The sequence below is a fragment of the Trachypithecus francoisi genome, unplaced genomic scaffold, assembly GCF_009764315.1.
Source record: "Trachypithecus francoisi isolate TF-2019V2 unplaced genomic scaffold, Tfra_2.0 Contig01440, whole genome shotgun sequence".
In the NCBI taxonomy this organism is placed as follows: domain Eukaryota; kingdom Metazoa; phylum Chordata; class Mammalia; order Primates; family Cercopithecidae; genus Trachypithecus; species Trachypithecus francoisi.
Window position 1 is genome coordinate 26,839,221 of NW_022681431.1, and position 15,841 is coordinate 26,855,061.

The window sequence follows — 15,841 nt, forward strand, 5'->3', positions numbered from 1 at the left end:
AACGAGTTTTATTGAGATATAGTTTACCTGCCATACAATTCCCCATTTAAAAGCTTTACAATAGTTTTTAATTTATCGACAGAGTTGTACAACTATTGTTTCAATTTAATTTTTAGAACATTTTATCACCCCCAAAGGAAACCCTATACCCATTAGCAGTCACACTCCATTCCTCTTCCTTCCCACCTCCAGTCCTAGGTAACTGATGATCTAGTTTGGGTCTCAGTAGATTTGATTATCTGAACATTTCATATAAGTGGAATAGTAGAATATGTAGTCTTGTATGACTGAATCAGTTCACTAACTGTAATGTTTTCAAGGTTCAGCTGTGTTGTAGCAAGTATCAGGACTTTATCCATTTTATTGATATACTATATTTTACTTACCTGTTTATCAGTTGACGGACATTTGGATTATTTCCACTTTTGGCTATGATGAATAATGCTGCTATGAACATTCACATTCATCGATTTATGTTTTCATTTCTCGGGTATATACCTAGGAGTAGAATTGCTAGGCCATATGGTAACTTTATGTCAAACATTTTGAGGTACTGCCAAACTTTTTCAAAGTGGCTGCACCATTTTACATTTCTGCCAGTAGTATTTGAGGGTCTCAGTTTCTCCATATCCTCTCCAACACTTCTTATTGTCTATCTGTTTGGTTATAGCCATCCCAGTAGGTGTGGAGTAGTTTTGATTTACATTTGGTTTTCATTTGCATTTCCCTAATGGCTGATGATATTGAGCAACTTTTCATGTAGCTATTGGGTATTTGTATATATTCTTGTTTTTTTTTTTTTTGAGACTGAGTCTCGCTGTCGCCCAGGCTGGAGTGCAGTAGCCGGATCTCAGCTCACTGCAAGCTCTGCCTCCCGGGTTTCCGCCATTCTCCTGCCTCAGCCTCCCGAGTAGCTGGGACTACAGGCGCCCGCCACCTCACCCAGCTAGCTTTTTGTATTTTTTTTTAGTAGAGACGGGGTTTCACCGTGTTAGCCAGGATGGCCTCGAACTCCTGACCTCGTGATCCGCCTGTCTCGGCCTCCCAAAGTGCTGGGATTACAGGCTTGAGCCACCGCGCCCGGCCTTGTATATATTCTTTAGAGAAATGTCTATTCAGATTCTTTCCCCACTTTTTAATTAGATTATTTATCTTTTTTATCACTAAGTTATATATTCTAGATGCAAATTCCTTATTAGATATGTGACTAAATATTTTCTTCCATTGTGTTTTCATTTCTTAATGGTATCATTTGAAGTGCGAAAGTTTTTAATTTTGATAACATTCAGTTTACTTGTTTTGTCTCTTGTGCCTTGTTGTTGTGTCTAAGAATATTTTGCGTAACCCACAATCACAAAGATTTACTTCTCTGTTTTAACGGTTTTATAGATTGAGCTCTTACATTTAAATCTGTGATCCGTTTTGAGTCAGTTTCTGCATGTGGTGTAAGGGAGTAGTCCAGCTTCATTCTTTTGCATGTGGATATCCAGTTGTCCCAGCACCATTTGTCAAAAAGACTATTCTTTTCCCCATTCAATTAACTTTGCACTGTTGTCAAAAATCAGTTGGCTATAGGTACCAGGATTGATTTCTAAACTCTCAATTTTGTTTCTCTATATCTCTTGGTATGCTGGTACCACCACACTGTCTTGATTACTATAGCTTTGTAGTAAGTTTTGAAATCAAGAAGTATGAGGCCTCCAAATTTGATCATTTTTTCAAGATTGTTGTAGCTATTCTGAGTCCATTGCATTTCTATATGAATTTTAGAATCAGTTTGTTAATTTTTGCAAAGAAGGCAGCTGGGATTTTGATATGGATTGTGTTCAGTCTGTAAATAAATTTGGGAAGTATTGCTGTCTTAACAATATTAAATCTTCCAATTCATGAACGTGGGGTGTCTTCCGTTTATTTAAGTTTTCTTTAATTGCTTCAAGCAATGTTTATTTGTTGTTGCTGTTTGTTTGTTTTTTGTGTTTTTTTTTTTTGTTTTTGAGACGGAGTCTCGCTCTGTTGCCTGGGCTGGAGTGCAGTGGCCGGATCTCAGCTCACTACAAGCTCTGCCTCCCGGGTTTACATCGTTCTCCTGCCTCAGCCTCCAGAGTAGCTGGGACTACAGGCGCCGCCACCTCGCCCGGCTAGTTTTTTGTATTTTTTAGTAGAGACGGGGTTTCACAGTGTTAGCCAGGATGGTCTCGATCTCCTGACCTCGTGATCCGCCTGTCTCTCAGCCTCCCAGAGTGCTGGGATTACAGGCTTTAGCCACCGCGCCCGGCCTGTTGTTTGTTTTTTAAGACATGGTCTCACTCTATCACCCAAGCTGAATTGCAGTGATGTGAGCATGGCTTACTGCAGCCTCAACCTCCCAGGCTCAGACAGTCCTCCTGTCCAGCCTCCCTAGTAGCTGGAACCACAGGCACATGCCACCACGACCAGGTAATTTTTAACATTATTTGTAGAGAGAGTGGGTCTCCCTATGGTGCTCAGGCTGGTTTCTAACTCCTGAGCTTAAGTCATCCTCCTATCTGCTGCTCCCAAAGTGCCAAGATTACAGGTGTGAGCCACTGCTCCTGGCCTTGTAGTTTTTATAGTATAAGTTGTCTCAGTCCGTTTTGTATTGCTGTAAAGCGGGAGTCCCCAACCCCTGGGCCTATTAGGAATGGGCCACACAGCAGGAGGTGAGCAGCAGGGTGAGCAAGCATTACTGCCTGAGCTCCGCCTCCTCTCAGATCAGCGATGGCATTAGATTCTCATAGGAGTTCAAACCGTGTTGTGAAAGGCACATGCCAGGGATCTAGGTTTTGCACTCCTTATGAGAATCTAATGCCTGATGATCTGAGCTGGAACAGTTTTATCCCATACCCCCACCTCCCATCTCCCTCATCCATGGAAAAATTGTCTTTCATAAAACCGGTCCCTGGTGCCAAAAAGGTTGGGGACCACTGCTGTAAAGGAATACCTGAGGCTGGGTAATTTCTAAAGAAAAAAGGTTTATTTGGCTCACAGTTCTATAGGCTGTAGAAGAAGCATGGCACAGGCATCTGTTTCTGATGAGGGCATCACTGAGCTTCCAATTATGGCAGAAGGCAAAGGGGGAGTAGGTGTGTCACATGGCAAGAGAGGAGAAGGAGAAAGAGAGAAAGAGAAAAGGAGGCGCTGGGCTCTTAAATAATCAGATCTGAGGAGAACTAATAGAATGAGAACTCACTCATTACCTTCAGGACAGCAACAAGCCGTTCATGAGGGATCCACCCCCATGACCCAGACACCTCCCACTAGGCTTCACCTGCAACATTGGGAATCAGATTTTAACATGAGATTTGGAGGGGACAAATATCCAAACTATATCAACAGCTTATATTTTTTTCGTTAAATTATTTCCTAAATATTTTATTTTTTGATGCTGTTATAAATGGAATTGTTTTCTTAGAAATTTTTTTTTTTGGAATTTTCATTGCAAGTGTATAGAAATACAATTGATTTTTACACATTGATCTTACATCCTACAGCCTTATTGGTTTCATTTATAGTTTTTTGGTGGATTCCTTAGGACTTTCTGTATGCAAGATTATCTCATCTGCAAATAGAGATAGTTTTACTTCCTTTCCAATAGGGATACCTTTTATTTCTTTTCTTGCCATTTACCTTGGTTAGAACTTCTAGAACAATGTTGAGTAGACATTTTTGTCTGGTTCTTGACCTTAGGGTGAAAACATTCAGTCTTCTATCATTAAGTATGACATCAGCTGTGAGTTTTTCATAAATGCCCTTTATTAAGTTGAGGAGGTTCCTTTCTAGTCCTAGTTTGTTTAGTGTTTTTACCATAAAAGGGTGTTGGATTTTGTCAAATGCTTTTTCTGTGTGTATTGAGATGATCATGTGGGTTTTGTCCTCTGTTCTGTTGATCGTTGTATATTATATGAATTGATTTTCAGATGTTAAAGCAACCTTGCATTCCTGGGATAGATCCTGTTTGTTTGTGGTGTATAATCCTTTTTATGTGTTGCTGGATTTGGTTTACTAGTATTTTGTTGAGGATTTTTGCATCTACATTCAATAAAAGATACTGGTCTGTAGTTTTTTCCCCCCTTGTGATGCCTTTGTTTGGTTTTGGCACCAGAGTAATGTTGGTGTGATGGAATGAGTTGGAAAGTGCTTCTTCCCTCAGTATTTTTTGGAAAAGTTTACGAACAATTGGTATTAATTCTTTAAATGTTGGGTAGAACTCATCAGTCTGGTTCAGGTCTTTTCTTTGGGGGAAGTTTTAAATTTACCAGTTTAATCTCTTTGCCTGTTTTAGATTCATTCAGATTTTTTGTTTCCTCTTGAGTTGGTTTCAGTAGTTTGTGTCTTTCTTGGAATTGATCTATTTTATCGAAATTGTCTAATTTGTTAGATACTCATGGTATCTTTTCTTATTTTTTAATGGAATTAATAAGCCCTATTGTGCCTTTTACACAGGGTTAATTTGAGGATCAGATTAGGTAATGTTTATGGAAGTGCTTTGAAGGCTGTATAAGTGTGAAGTATTTTATTTGTTCTAAATTTTTAATTACAGGAAGACAATTGTTCTAGAACCAATTTTACATTAAATTCCTTTGCATTTTTCACACTCAACGTCAAGAGTAGCCTAGTGTTCACCACTGTTGCAATTTTTTTTTTTTCGAGATGGAGTTTCACTCTTGTCGCCCAGGCTAAGTTCAGTGGCACCATCTTGGCTCACCGCAATCTCCGCCTCCTGGGTTCAAGCAATTATCCTGCCTCAGCCTCCCAAGTACCTGAGATTACAGGCACCCACCATCATGCCTGGCTAAGTTTTTGTATTTTTAGTAGAGATGGGGGTTTTGCCTTGTTGGCCAGCCTGGTCTCGAACTCCTGACCTCAGGTGATCTGCCCACCTCAGCCTTCCAAAGTGCTGGGATTACAGGCATGAGCCACTGCACCCGACCTGTTGCAATTTTTTATTTTTTGGATGTGGTCTCACTCTTTTGCCCAGCCTGGAGTGCAGTGGCACTATCACAGCTCACTGCAGCCTCAACCTCCTAGGCTTAAGCGACCCTCCTGCCTCATCCTCCTGAGTAGCTAGGACTGCAGGTAAACACCCCTGCACTCAGCTAATTTTTAATTTTTTTGTAGAATCAGGGTCTCCCTATGTTGTCCAGGCTGATCTCAAACTCCTGGGCCCAAGTGATCCCCCTGACTTGGCGTCCCAACTGTCTACGGTTTATGAAGTTTTTTAACATTTGTGATTTGCTCCTCCTCTGTCAGTTGCACTTGAGGGGAGAGATTATTGCCCTTGTTACCAAAGGAATATGAACTAAGATTGAGTTGAAAGGACAATTAAAGTGATTTTTGGACCCACTTCCCTATTTCTTGAGGGATAGCAGAACATAGATCCTATAGTATCAGGCTCAAAGGGCATCAGTGCCCCATTAGGAAGTCATCTTTGGGCTCTGACCCATTTGTTTCTGGCTAGCATTGAGAGCAGCTGTTTCCTTTCTTCTCTGAAGAATCACTGAGCATGATCTGTTCTTTGGCTTCCTAACCTCTCTCATAGCCCATACCTTAGATGAATTATTTACATTCCCACCTGTTCGCAGCTTACTTCTAAGTTAATAATAAAGGTCCTTTAAAAACACAAATCAGCTGGCCTTCAAAAATAAAGCATAATTTTTTCTAGAGGTTTCTTCTTTTGCTGAATACGAAAACAAATTTAAAAAGGAAGTAACTCATTGAGAAAGGGAATCTGGTGACACAGGAAATGACTCCTTTAAAAGCAGAAGTCCAGCTGCAGGGTTTTCTGTGCAAATGTGTTGTGGGCCTTGAGGTGGCAGTCTTGAGGTGGTGATAGGGCTTTCCTCCTGACTCAGTACTCAGCTGGTCTCAAGGGGCTTTGAGTGTGACTTTTGCCTCCTTAACTGGATGCTGAATAGGCCCCTTGCGCTTATTTTGGGACTCCATTGTGCCTGTGCCCAGCACAGGATGGGCTGCTGGTGGTAAGGACCTGTGCTTGGTTGGTTGGTTGGTCGGTTGGTTGGTTGGATGGTGATCTGAGAAGATACTCTGTGGTTCAATAGTGGGCCTCAGGTCCTGGCAAAACTACCAGTTTAAATGAATTATAGAATGCCAACATTGAACATCTGGTTTGGATGTTTATTAGAATTTCTTAATACTGTGACTTACAGTCAGTTGCTTTTATATGTTTGTAAAATTTCACCGTTAGTGCTGAGGCCTTCCAAATTTGTGGCATCCTTTGTGTGTCTTTTATGTGGCCCTCAGTGGCAGAGATGCACACTTGGGGCTTGAATTCAGAAATCTAGGCCTCTGCCTTGGTAACCAGGGTTTCTATTCTCTTGTTGTCAGAGGCTTCTTAATATGAGACATATTGCAACCTGGGCAGTTGTGTGAAGCTGTGAGGTCACCTCCACTAATGAGGACAGAATAGAGGAGCTAGGGGATAATTCCATCTGTTTGAGATACCTGGCTCCACTGTGGTCATGTGGGTTCCCTGTCTGACTTCTGGGTGCTCAGAAGCATGGCCCCAGGGGTTTGTTCTAGAGACAGGCCGTCTGCTTCCATCCTGGCTCCATGCTTGCCTGCTCCCAGTGGTGTGACAGCACAGAGCAATGTCCTTGACTCCATCATGCCATCAGCAGGAACCCTGGAGCCCTTCTTCCTTGGTTTATGGTCCACTTGGGGTTTTCTCAGGTTCATCCTGTGAATGAAGAGAAATTAAATGAATGAAGATAGCTCTAGAATTAATTGGGGGGGGGCCCTCTAGCATGATTGAGTCATGGTCTGCCTCTGTGTGTGTGTGTGTGTGAGAGAGAGAGAGAGAGAGAGAGAATATAAATTCCATCCCTCTATCTTGGGAGGAGGAAGAGGGATGGGGCTGGCTAGGTTGAGAATGGGAGTCCTGTGATGAAGTGGAGGCAGAGGAGAAATGGGTAGAAGGGGACTTGGTTTTGGATAAGAAGATATTTTTGTGCTTACTAAGAAGGATTCTAGGCCTGTATTCTTGCTGCTCAATAGACTGTGTTTATGTATCAGTGGCTAACCTGTAGCTTGTGGAATATGCAGTTCTTTTCTATACTAGTTCTCTGATTCTCCAGCCCCAACTGGGTTTTTAAAAAGTCAGTTCTATTCTGGTACTTATTTCCTCGAGTTAGCCTCAGACTCCAGAGGCTTAAGGGCTCAATCGCACAAAACTGTTCTCACTTCAGATGCCAGTTGCAAGTCCCATGTCCCAGTCACCTGCACTTCTGTCTGATTTTTCTACAAATTTTGGGGTTTTCATACCCTCGCCCAGGTTTGATAATTCATTAGAATAACTCTGAGAATTCAGGAAAATGCTAAAGTTTACTGGTTTGTTATACAACTCAGGAAGAGCCACATGGGAGAGCTGGGTATAAGGAGGAGCGCACGGAACTTCCATGCCGTCTCTGGGAACGCCACTCTCTGTGCACATCTGTGTTTGCCAGCCCAGAAGCTCTCTGAAGCTCATACTTCCAAGAGTTTTTATAACTTGGTCTCCAGCCCCCTTCCCTTCTTCAGAGATGGGGGTGGAGAGTGCTGAAAATTCCCGTCTTCTAATCCTGTGTTTAGTCTTTCTGGTGGCCAGCCCCCATCCTGAAGCCACTTGGATATGAGAAACTGTTTATGTGTTTTGAGGTCAGAAAGAGAGCCAGCGTGTGTATGTGAGAATACAGGAGACTTGTCCAAATTCTGGCAGCTTTCTCAATTATCATATCAGATGTTTAGAAACCCATAAAAAGGACTATCTGTCTAAAGGAGAGGAAGTGGTGGACAGATCTAAAAGGAGCTCTTAGACAATATTTTGCCATACAGTTAAAATCTGGGAGGGAAAAGTCAAGCATAGCTGAGAATAATGCCAAATCTGAAGTGTTAATGTACATTGTTTTCCAAGTGGTTGCTGTCTTATCTCTTCTTAAATGAGATTCTACATGTAAAAGCAGCTAACCAGTTGATTCTCAGTATGTTAGTTGAATACATTTTTCTGAAGTTTCAAAAATATTTTGTGATAACATTTCCCCTATTCTAAGACTTTCAAGTTTTTTCATAGATTTGAATTTTAACCCAGTATATATTCAGCATACCAGAGTGCAAACTAGAATGTTAAGCTGTTTCCCTTAATCCTTAAAATTTTGCATTCCGTGCCTTTTCTTTTAAAAAGATATATAGAGAGGGAAGAACTCTTTTTACTGAGAATAGTCTTTACCCTGAATAAGCATAAAAAGCATCTACTGTTTAAGATCACCCGTGGGCGATTCATACAACCTTTTAGATTTAGGGAAAGCTGACTATTGAAAGGAAGAGTTTCATTAACAGTAACAAATGGACCAGAAGTGGAAATTTTGGTCTATTTGTGGATTTCCTCTGTGTTTGCTTTTAATTCATTTACTGATCTAATCTCTGTCTGTATTCACCAAGCCACCAGGCAATGCTGTGCTTGTCAGAATCAAACTCATCAAACTCATTCTAGAGAGAGAGCCTAACAGTGCACTGGAAGAAGGTGTTTAGGGAACACAGGATTTCTATAAAAATGGAAAGGCCCATAAAGGTAGGTTAGTTGCATAACAGTGCTTTCAGATGAAAAGCAAGGCCTGACTGCTGTGGCCCAAACTCTTTGTTATGGGAGATTGGGACCTGGAGCCTACTGAGGATCTGGATATGTAACTTATTACTAAAAGTTACTTGTGGTGGGATACTTGAAGTTTAGGTTCTTTCCTTTCCTTTTTCTTTTCATTTCCCAGGGACTTGCGGTGTTGTCCAGGGTGGAGTGCAGTGGTGTGATCATAGATCACTGCAGCCTCCAACTTCTAGACTCAAGTGGTCCTCTCACCTCAGCCTCTTGAATAGCTGGGACTACAGTCATGTGCCACCATGCTTGGCTAATTTACTTTTGTTTTTTGTAGAGATGAGGTTTCACCATGTTGCCCAGGTTGAGCTTGAACTCCTGGGCTCAAGCAATCCCCCCTACCTTGGTCTCTCAAAGTGTTGGGATTACAGGCATGAGCTACTGGGCCTGGCCTAGCGTTTTAGGGCAGCACTAGGTATGTGGGGTCAGCTGGTACTGAGACACTTGCTGATAGTGTAAATGCAAATAGAATCTTACCCAAACATACCTTTTCAAGTTATGTGGTTAGTTTGTTTTTCTCTCTTTTTTTTTTTCCTCAGGGCTCCCCAAACTGGTTTAAGTAAATGAGCATTCCTCTCCCACCCACTGCCTCTACCTGTTTGGACCTTCTCTTGGTGACTGAAGGTGCCAGACGGAGATATGGCGAATGCAGTGACTTGGTGTAGGGCTGATCAAGTTTATTTACCTGGCACCTGCCCCGAGCTGGCCAAGAAATGACTCAGCGGGGGTGTCTTTTCAGTGGAGTTCCTTCAGCCCTCTGCTCAGCCTGAGGACTGAGTGGGATGGTGTTTGTTTTCCTTCTCCATTCCACCATGACAGGGCCATGCGTTTTACAATGTAGCAGATAAGGCTCCCTGTCACTGATGCTAACTTTGCATAAATCTCTTGATTCCCAGCTGCTTGACTAATGTAAGAACACAAGTACCAGTGAGAGGAGCATGTGGGGGTGAAGCCATCTCACACAGTACTACCCTTCCTAGGTGTAGGGTGAGGAGATGACACGGCTGTTCTTAAACTGCAGAGCGTTTGGTGTCCAGGGACAGTTGCTGGGACAGGGTCAGACTTAGAGCTTTTGTCTTGTCCTGAGATGTGCTCCTTTTTCCTTCCTCCTCCTTCCCCGGCTCTCGAGTGGCTTTGCCCCTGTCACTGATTGGTACACACCCCGTTTTGAGAATCTCAGGGACTCAGTTTGGCAAAAGCAGCTGGTGGAGATGATGGAGAGAGGAGGAAGACTCTAAAAGGAGTGGGTACATGTGGAAGAAAGCGGGAAAGGCCCTGTCCTTGTGTTATGGAGATTAGGGCAGAAATAGAAAGCTAGGAGAGAGTTTGGCAAAAGGTAATTCTCATAGACTCCTTTCTTTGGGGGCTGTGGGATTGATGGTGAAGGAGTCTGGGTGACAGAAAAAAAAAAAGAACCCCAAGAGGTGGATGAGTGTGGGACTTACAGAAGGAGGGGAAAAGGGCTTCTCAGCTCCTCACAGCTGAGCGTTGGTAGCGCTTTACTTCCCTTCCCTTTAACCCTTAGGTTTTCTGGAAGCTATAGGGAAAGAACACATAGCCCTGGATATTCCAGCCCTGGGATCCTATGAAGGAGAATGGTAGTAAATGTTTAGGAGTCCATGACAAAAAGAGTGAGAGAGAAATTATGTAACTGTAAAAAATCTTTAAAAAACTAGGATCAGCTTCCAACACTACATATAAAAGTAGAACTTGTATTCCCATTGCCCAGATAAAGGACTATCAAGATTTTGCCATACTTGCTTCCACCATCCTCCTTTTTTTGTTTTTTCATTTTGTTACTTAGGTATTTTTAAAAGCAAATTCCAGATATCATGATACCACCTATGATCATGTCATTATACCTATGATGTAATTATCAATAATATTACTCTTTTAATTTAAAAATCTGTTTAAAACTCAGGTTTTATCTTATCTTAGATTCATATTTTTTAGGTAAACTTTTTTTTTTAAATAAACTTCTGGCTGGGTGCAGTGGCTCACACCTGTAGTCTTAGCATTTTGGGAAGCCAAGGCAGAAAGATCAGTTGAGGCCATGAGTTGGAGACCAGCATGGACAACATAGTAAGACCCCATTTCTACAAATTTCTTTTTTTAATTAGCTGGGCACTCTGGCCATATGCCTGTTGTCTCAGTTTCTCAGGAGGGTGAGGCAGGAGGATTGTCTGAGCCTAGGAGGTTGAGGCTACAGTGACCTATGAGTGCTCCATTGCACTCTAGCCTGGGTGACAGAGCAAGACCATGTCTCCAAAAAATAAATAAGTATTTAAAACTTAAAATTAGGATTTAAAATATGTTAAAGCTCAAAGATGAAAGTGTAAAATGGATATCACTTGTTATTATGTTGTATTCAGTGTGAATTACGATGATCACATCTTATATCCATGGCTCTGGTGATGTCAAATATTATTCCCAGCCCAGATTTCTTCTCTGAACATACTTCTACCTAGTCAACATCTCTGCTTCAAAATCCCCAAACAGGCCAGGCATGGTGGCTTACACCTGCAATACTATCCCTCTGGGAGACTGAGGTAGGAGGATGATGTGGGCCCAGGAGTTTGAGACCAGCCTAGGCAATGTAGTACGACCCCCTCATCTGTACGTAAAAATTAAAAACTAGCTGGGTGTAGTGGTGTGCCTGTAGTCCCAGCTACTTAGGAGGCTAAGGAGGGAGGAACGGTTGAACCCAGGAGATTGAGATTGGAGTGAGCCAGTATCACGCTACTGTCTTCAAGCCTGGGTGACAGAGTGAGATCCTCTCTCTAAAATAAATAAAGTATAACAATGTATTTAAGCTATGTTTAAATTTTTTTTGAAATGAAGTGTGGAATGATGGGGAAAAAAAAAAAAAAACCTGAAACAGATCTCAGCATGTCCAAGGCCAAACCCATGGCCCCACTTCAACAGTCCCTAAGCATTTACTAGTATTTCCTGAATCTCAATGGCACTAGTCTTCTAGTTTCAAAGGCTCAAACTTACCATCATCTTTGCTACCTCCTCCTACTTCAGTCCTGTATCCAGCTTATCACCCAGCTTTATCAGTCTCACCTCCTTATTTCCTCTCTAGAGTATAACTTCTCTTCCTGTTGTGGGAAGTCAGGGACTCTGAACAGAGAAACCAGCTGGAGCCATGGCAGAAGAACATAAGTTGTGAAGATTTCATGGACATTTATTAGTTCCCAAAATTAATACTTTTATAATTTCTTATACCTGTTTTTACTGCAGTCTCTGAACATAAATTGTGAAGATTTCATGGACATTTATCAGTTCCCAAATAATACTCATAATTTCTTACACCTGTCTTACTTTAATCTCTTGATCCTGTTATCTTCGTAAGGTGAGGATGTACGTCACCTCAGGACCACTGTTGTACAAATTGATTGTGGAGCATGTGTGTTTAAAAAATATGAAATCACTGCCCCTTGAAAAAGAACAGAATAACAGCGATTTTCAGGGAACAAGGGAAGACAACTATAAGGTCTGACTGCCTGCAGGGTCGGGCAGAATAGAGCCATTTTTCTTCTTGGAGAGAGCCTATAAACAGACATGCAAGTAGGAGAGATTCTTTTCCCATCAAGGAATATTAATAATACCCTGGGGAAGGAATGCATTCCTTGGGGGAGGTCTATAAATGGCCGCTCTGGGAGTGTCTGTCTTAAGCAGTTGAGATAAGGACTGAAATACACCCTGGTCTCCTGCAGTACCCTCGGGCTTACTAGGATTGGAAAATTCCAGCCTGGTAAATTTTGGTTCTCTGCTCTTGAACCCTGTTTTCTGTTAAGATGTTTATCAAGACAATACGTGCATAGCTGAACATAGACCCTCATCAGTAATTTTAATTTTGCCCTTTGCCTTGTGATCTTTGCTTTGCCCTTTTCCTTGTGATTTTTATTGGCCTCAGAAGCACGTGATCTTTGTGACCTACTCCTTGTTCATACACCCCCTCCCCTTTTGAAATCCTTAATAAAAACTTGCTGGTTTTGCGACTCGGGGGACATCACAGACCTACTGATATGTGATGTCACCCCCGGCGGCCCAGCTGTAAAATTCCTCTTTGTACTCTTTCTCTTTATTTCTCAGATTGGCTGACACTTAGGGAAAATAGAAAGAACCTACGTTGAAATATTGGGGGTGGGTTCCCCTGATACTTCCTATTCATTAGCATCACCCTTGTCAAAGCCCCTAGAATAACATACTAGCAGTTTTACATGTTCCATTTTTACCCTCTTTAATCCTTTTCCACATTGCAACTGGGGTCTGTTCAAAATATAAACCTGAGTATATTCTCTGCTGCTTAAAAACTCCTTATGGCTTCCTGTTGCTCTTAGAATAGAACCAGATTCTTGACAAGGCCTGCAAGGCTCTGTAAGCATGATGCCTTTCTATTTTCCCAGCCTCATTTCTCCCTTTCATTCTTTCAGTAATTATTTAATCAATATCTCTCTATCCTGCTAGTCTCTAAACTGCATGAGAACAGAGCCCTCCTCTTTTTTGCTTGCTGTTACATCCCCAGTGCCAAGCGCAGAGCCCAGTATGTAAAAATGCTTGGGTATTTGTTGAATGACTGAGTGAATGTGTGAGTGAAATGGAGGAGTGGACCATTCCTGATGGATAGGGAGCTGGCTTCTCTTTGCACTCAATGCATGTTTGTTTGTTTTCTCTTATACTGAGTTGAAATCCACTTTCCTCTTAATAGTTGTCCACATGATCCTAATTTTATCCTCTGAAGCTACAATAATTCTAATCCCTTTACCTCAAGTGCCCTTAAAATATTTGCAGACTCTATAGTGTTTCTTAGTTTTCTAGGCCAAATATCTTAGACTGATTATTTACAGATACACCACCTTGATCCACATTCCTCTAAGGACATTCATTTTTGTTCACAATTTTTTTAAGATGAGGAGCTTAGAACTGAATTCAGAATCTAACTGAATTCACAATCCCAGATGTTGTGTAATCGAGGAGACTACAAGAAACTTTTCTGGCAATCAAGAGATGAATTTAATCTGTGGTTTAGTACCCAGGCCTTAGAGTCTGGACAGATTTGGGTTTGCCTACTGGTAAAGACTGGTGTCTTGGTTCAATAGGACAATCCTGGTGAGCTCTTAGTAGCCCATTGCCTGGTCCATCCAAACCATCAGTGCATTTTACTCAATACTGTTGTCATTGATGTTTCTGTTTATCTGTTAATGGGATCTGAGATTGCATTTGCTTTGTGCTCAGTTATGCCACCATGGGTTGTATTTAGTTTGCAGTTAACTGCAATCGCGTGTTAGAAAATGTTGGCCGGTTGTTCAGGTAGGTCTCTCATCCTGTACTTACATGCAGGTTTGCTCTTCATCTCTGAGCTCCGTGAAGACATTGCATAGGGCTTGATTGTAATGCCCATCCTTTCATATCAGAAGGATTTATGTATTTGTCTCTCATTAGGTGACATCAGTTGATCTCAGAATCTTGGGACTTGAGTTCTCTGTGCACTTTAGTTTGGATACATTTGGTCTCAAAGGGTAGAAATCCACTCAGACTAGCTTAAATACGTATACATCATTTAGAAAGGGGAGTTTCATGGAAATTAAGCTGGGGCAGTGTAGGTAGGCCTTTGTGGGCATTGAAAAGTCCTCAGGTACCTCTGTTCTCTATCACTTGCCAACTGGTATAGGATGGTCTTCTGTCTCTATTTTATCCTGACCTCAGCCTCCTACAGATCCACTTACTGTCTTAATTCAGATTCTTGAGAGAGAATCTGTTGATTTTTTTTATCACTTGGATGATGCAAATAGAATTTATTTAGGAAAAGACTAAGTAGAGCAAGGTTCTACTGCAGTGTATCTGATGTGGTATTAACATTCTGTAGGTCCAGAGGAGCCATTGGACATCAACAGCTTAAATGTGAGGGATGCAGATCGGTACTGAGTTTCCAGGCACAGCCTGACAGTTTCAGGGTTAGAATTTTATGCAGTGAGCATATTTGAATGTTTGGAAGTTAAAAATACAAATGCAGTCATTCACCACATAATGATGTTTTGATCAGTGACTGACTGCATATATGATGTGATCACGTAAGATTATAATACCATATTTTTACTGTACCTTTTCTGTGTTTAGATACACAAATACTTAACATTGTGTTACCATTGCCTACAGTATTTCAGTACGGTAACATGCTGTTCAGGTTTGTAGCCTAGGAGCAATAGACTATACAATAGGTATGTAGTAAATATACCATCTAGGTTTGTGTCAAGTGCACTCTGTAATGATCACACAGTGACCTGCACAATGAGGAAATCCCCTAATGACAGATTTCTCAGAATCCGTTGTTAACCAACACATAACTGTATTCCCTATTCCATAGAACAGGGTTTAAGTAATCAGACTGTTTCAAAAATAAATGGAAAACCTCTCATATCTGGCCCAGAATCACCTCTTTATAGACCAAAGTACTGAAATAACCAAATAAGAAAATCCATTGGAAAACAAATCCAAAGCAAATGAAAGGAGGTAGTTCTTGTCCTAACATTTAATATAGGCTAATTAGTTTATGGGTGAATATCACTTTATAAATTGTACACAAGAAAATACATGTATAATACCAATATTTTAGAAGTAGAATTTTTATTTTTACCAAATCCATCATGATTTAGTTAGGTAACAAATTCTTCCAGTATATCAGTTTGATTTATCGTAAAATGTAGTATAAAATAGTTTTCTAGATGGAGAAACAGTGGCTCAGGACCATTTCTTGCTTGTCAGCATATAGAAAGGGTGGCTCTCCCACCATGCCACGCCATCTACTCCTGCTGGGCGCACCAGGATGAAGACGTTAAAATACAACCTCTTGTATAGGATTTTCAAGATCTGTTACTTACAGTGAGGTCATCTGTAGTACAACTGAGAGATGCTGAAGTTCTCCTTAAAAGGACACGTGTATTAAGTTCCTAGAAGGCTTATTCATCCCCACTTACTTCCATATCACCATTTTTAGAGATGCACTTTCCACTTTAACCATAGTTTTCAAAATCTTAAGGCAGTAGAACCTTTTCCTCAAAAAAAAAAAATTATGTGGACTCTAGTATATAATAGACTTTAAGGTGACATATATTATAGTTGTAAAGATTAAAAACATTAGTTTTAAAAACAAAGAGATTTGTGAGATTGAAACATACA

At 41.1% G+C, this 15,841-nt stretch overlaps 1 protein-coding gene across 17 annotated transcripts in view; it reads left to right on the top strand.

The window, feature by feature from the left end:
* Positions 1–15,841, top strand: part of TACC1 (transforming acidic coiled-coil containing protein 1) — a 126,112-nt gene that overhangs the window by 73,709 nt on the left and 36,562 nt on the right. The window contains exon 1 of one of the 17 annotated variants that reach the window (XM_033231569.1): positions 5,808–5,996. The exons of the other annotated variants lie outside the window; for them this stretch is intronic. The gene's annotated coding sequence lies outside the window, so the exon portion shown is untranslated. Of the gene's footprint in view, positions 1–5,807; positions 5,997–15,841 lie in introns of those variants that run through there. 17 annotated transcript variants of the gene reach the window in all.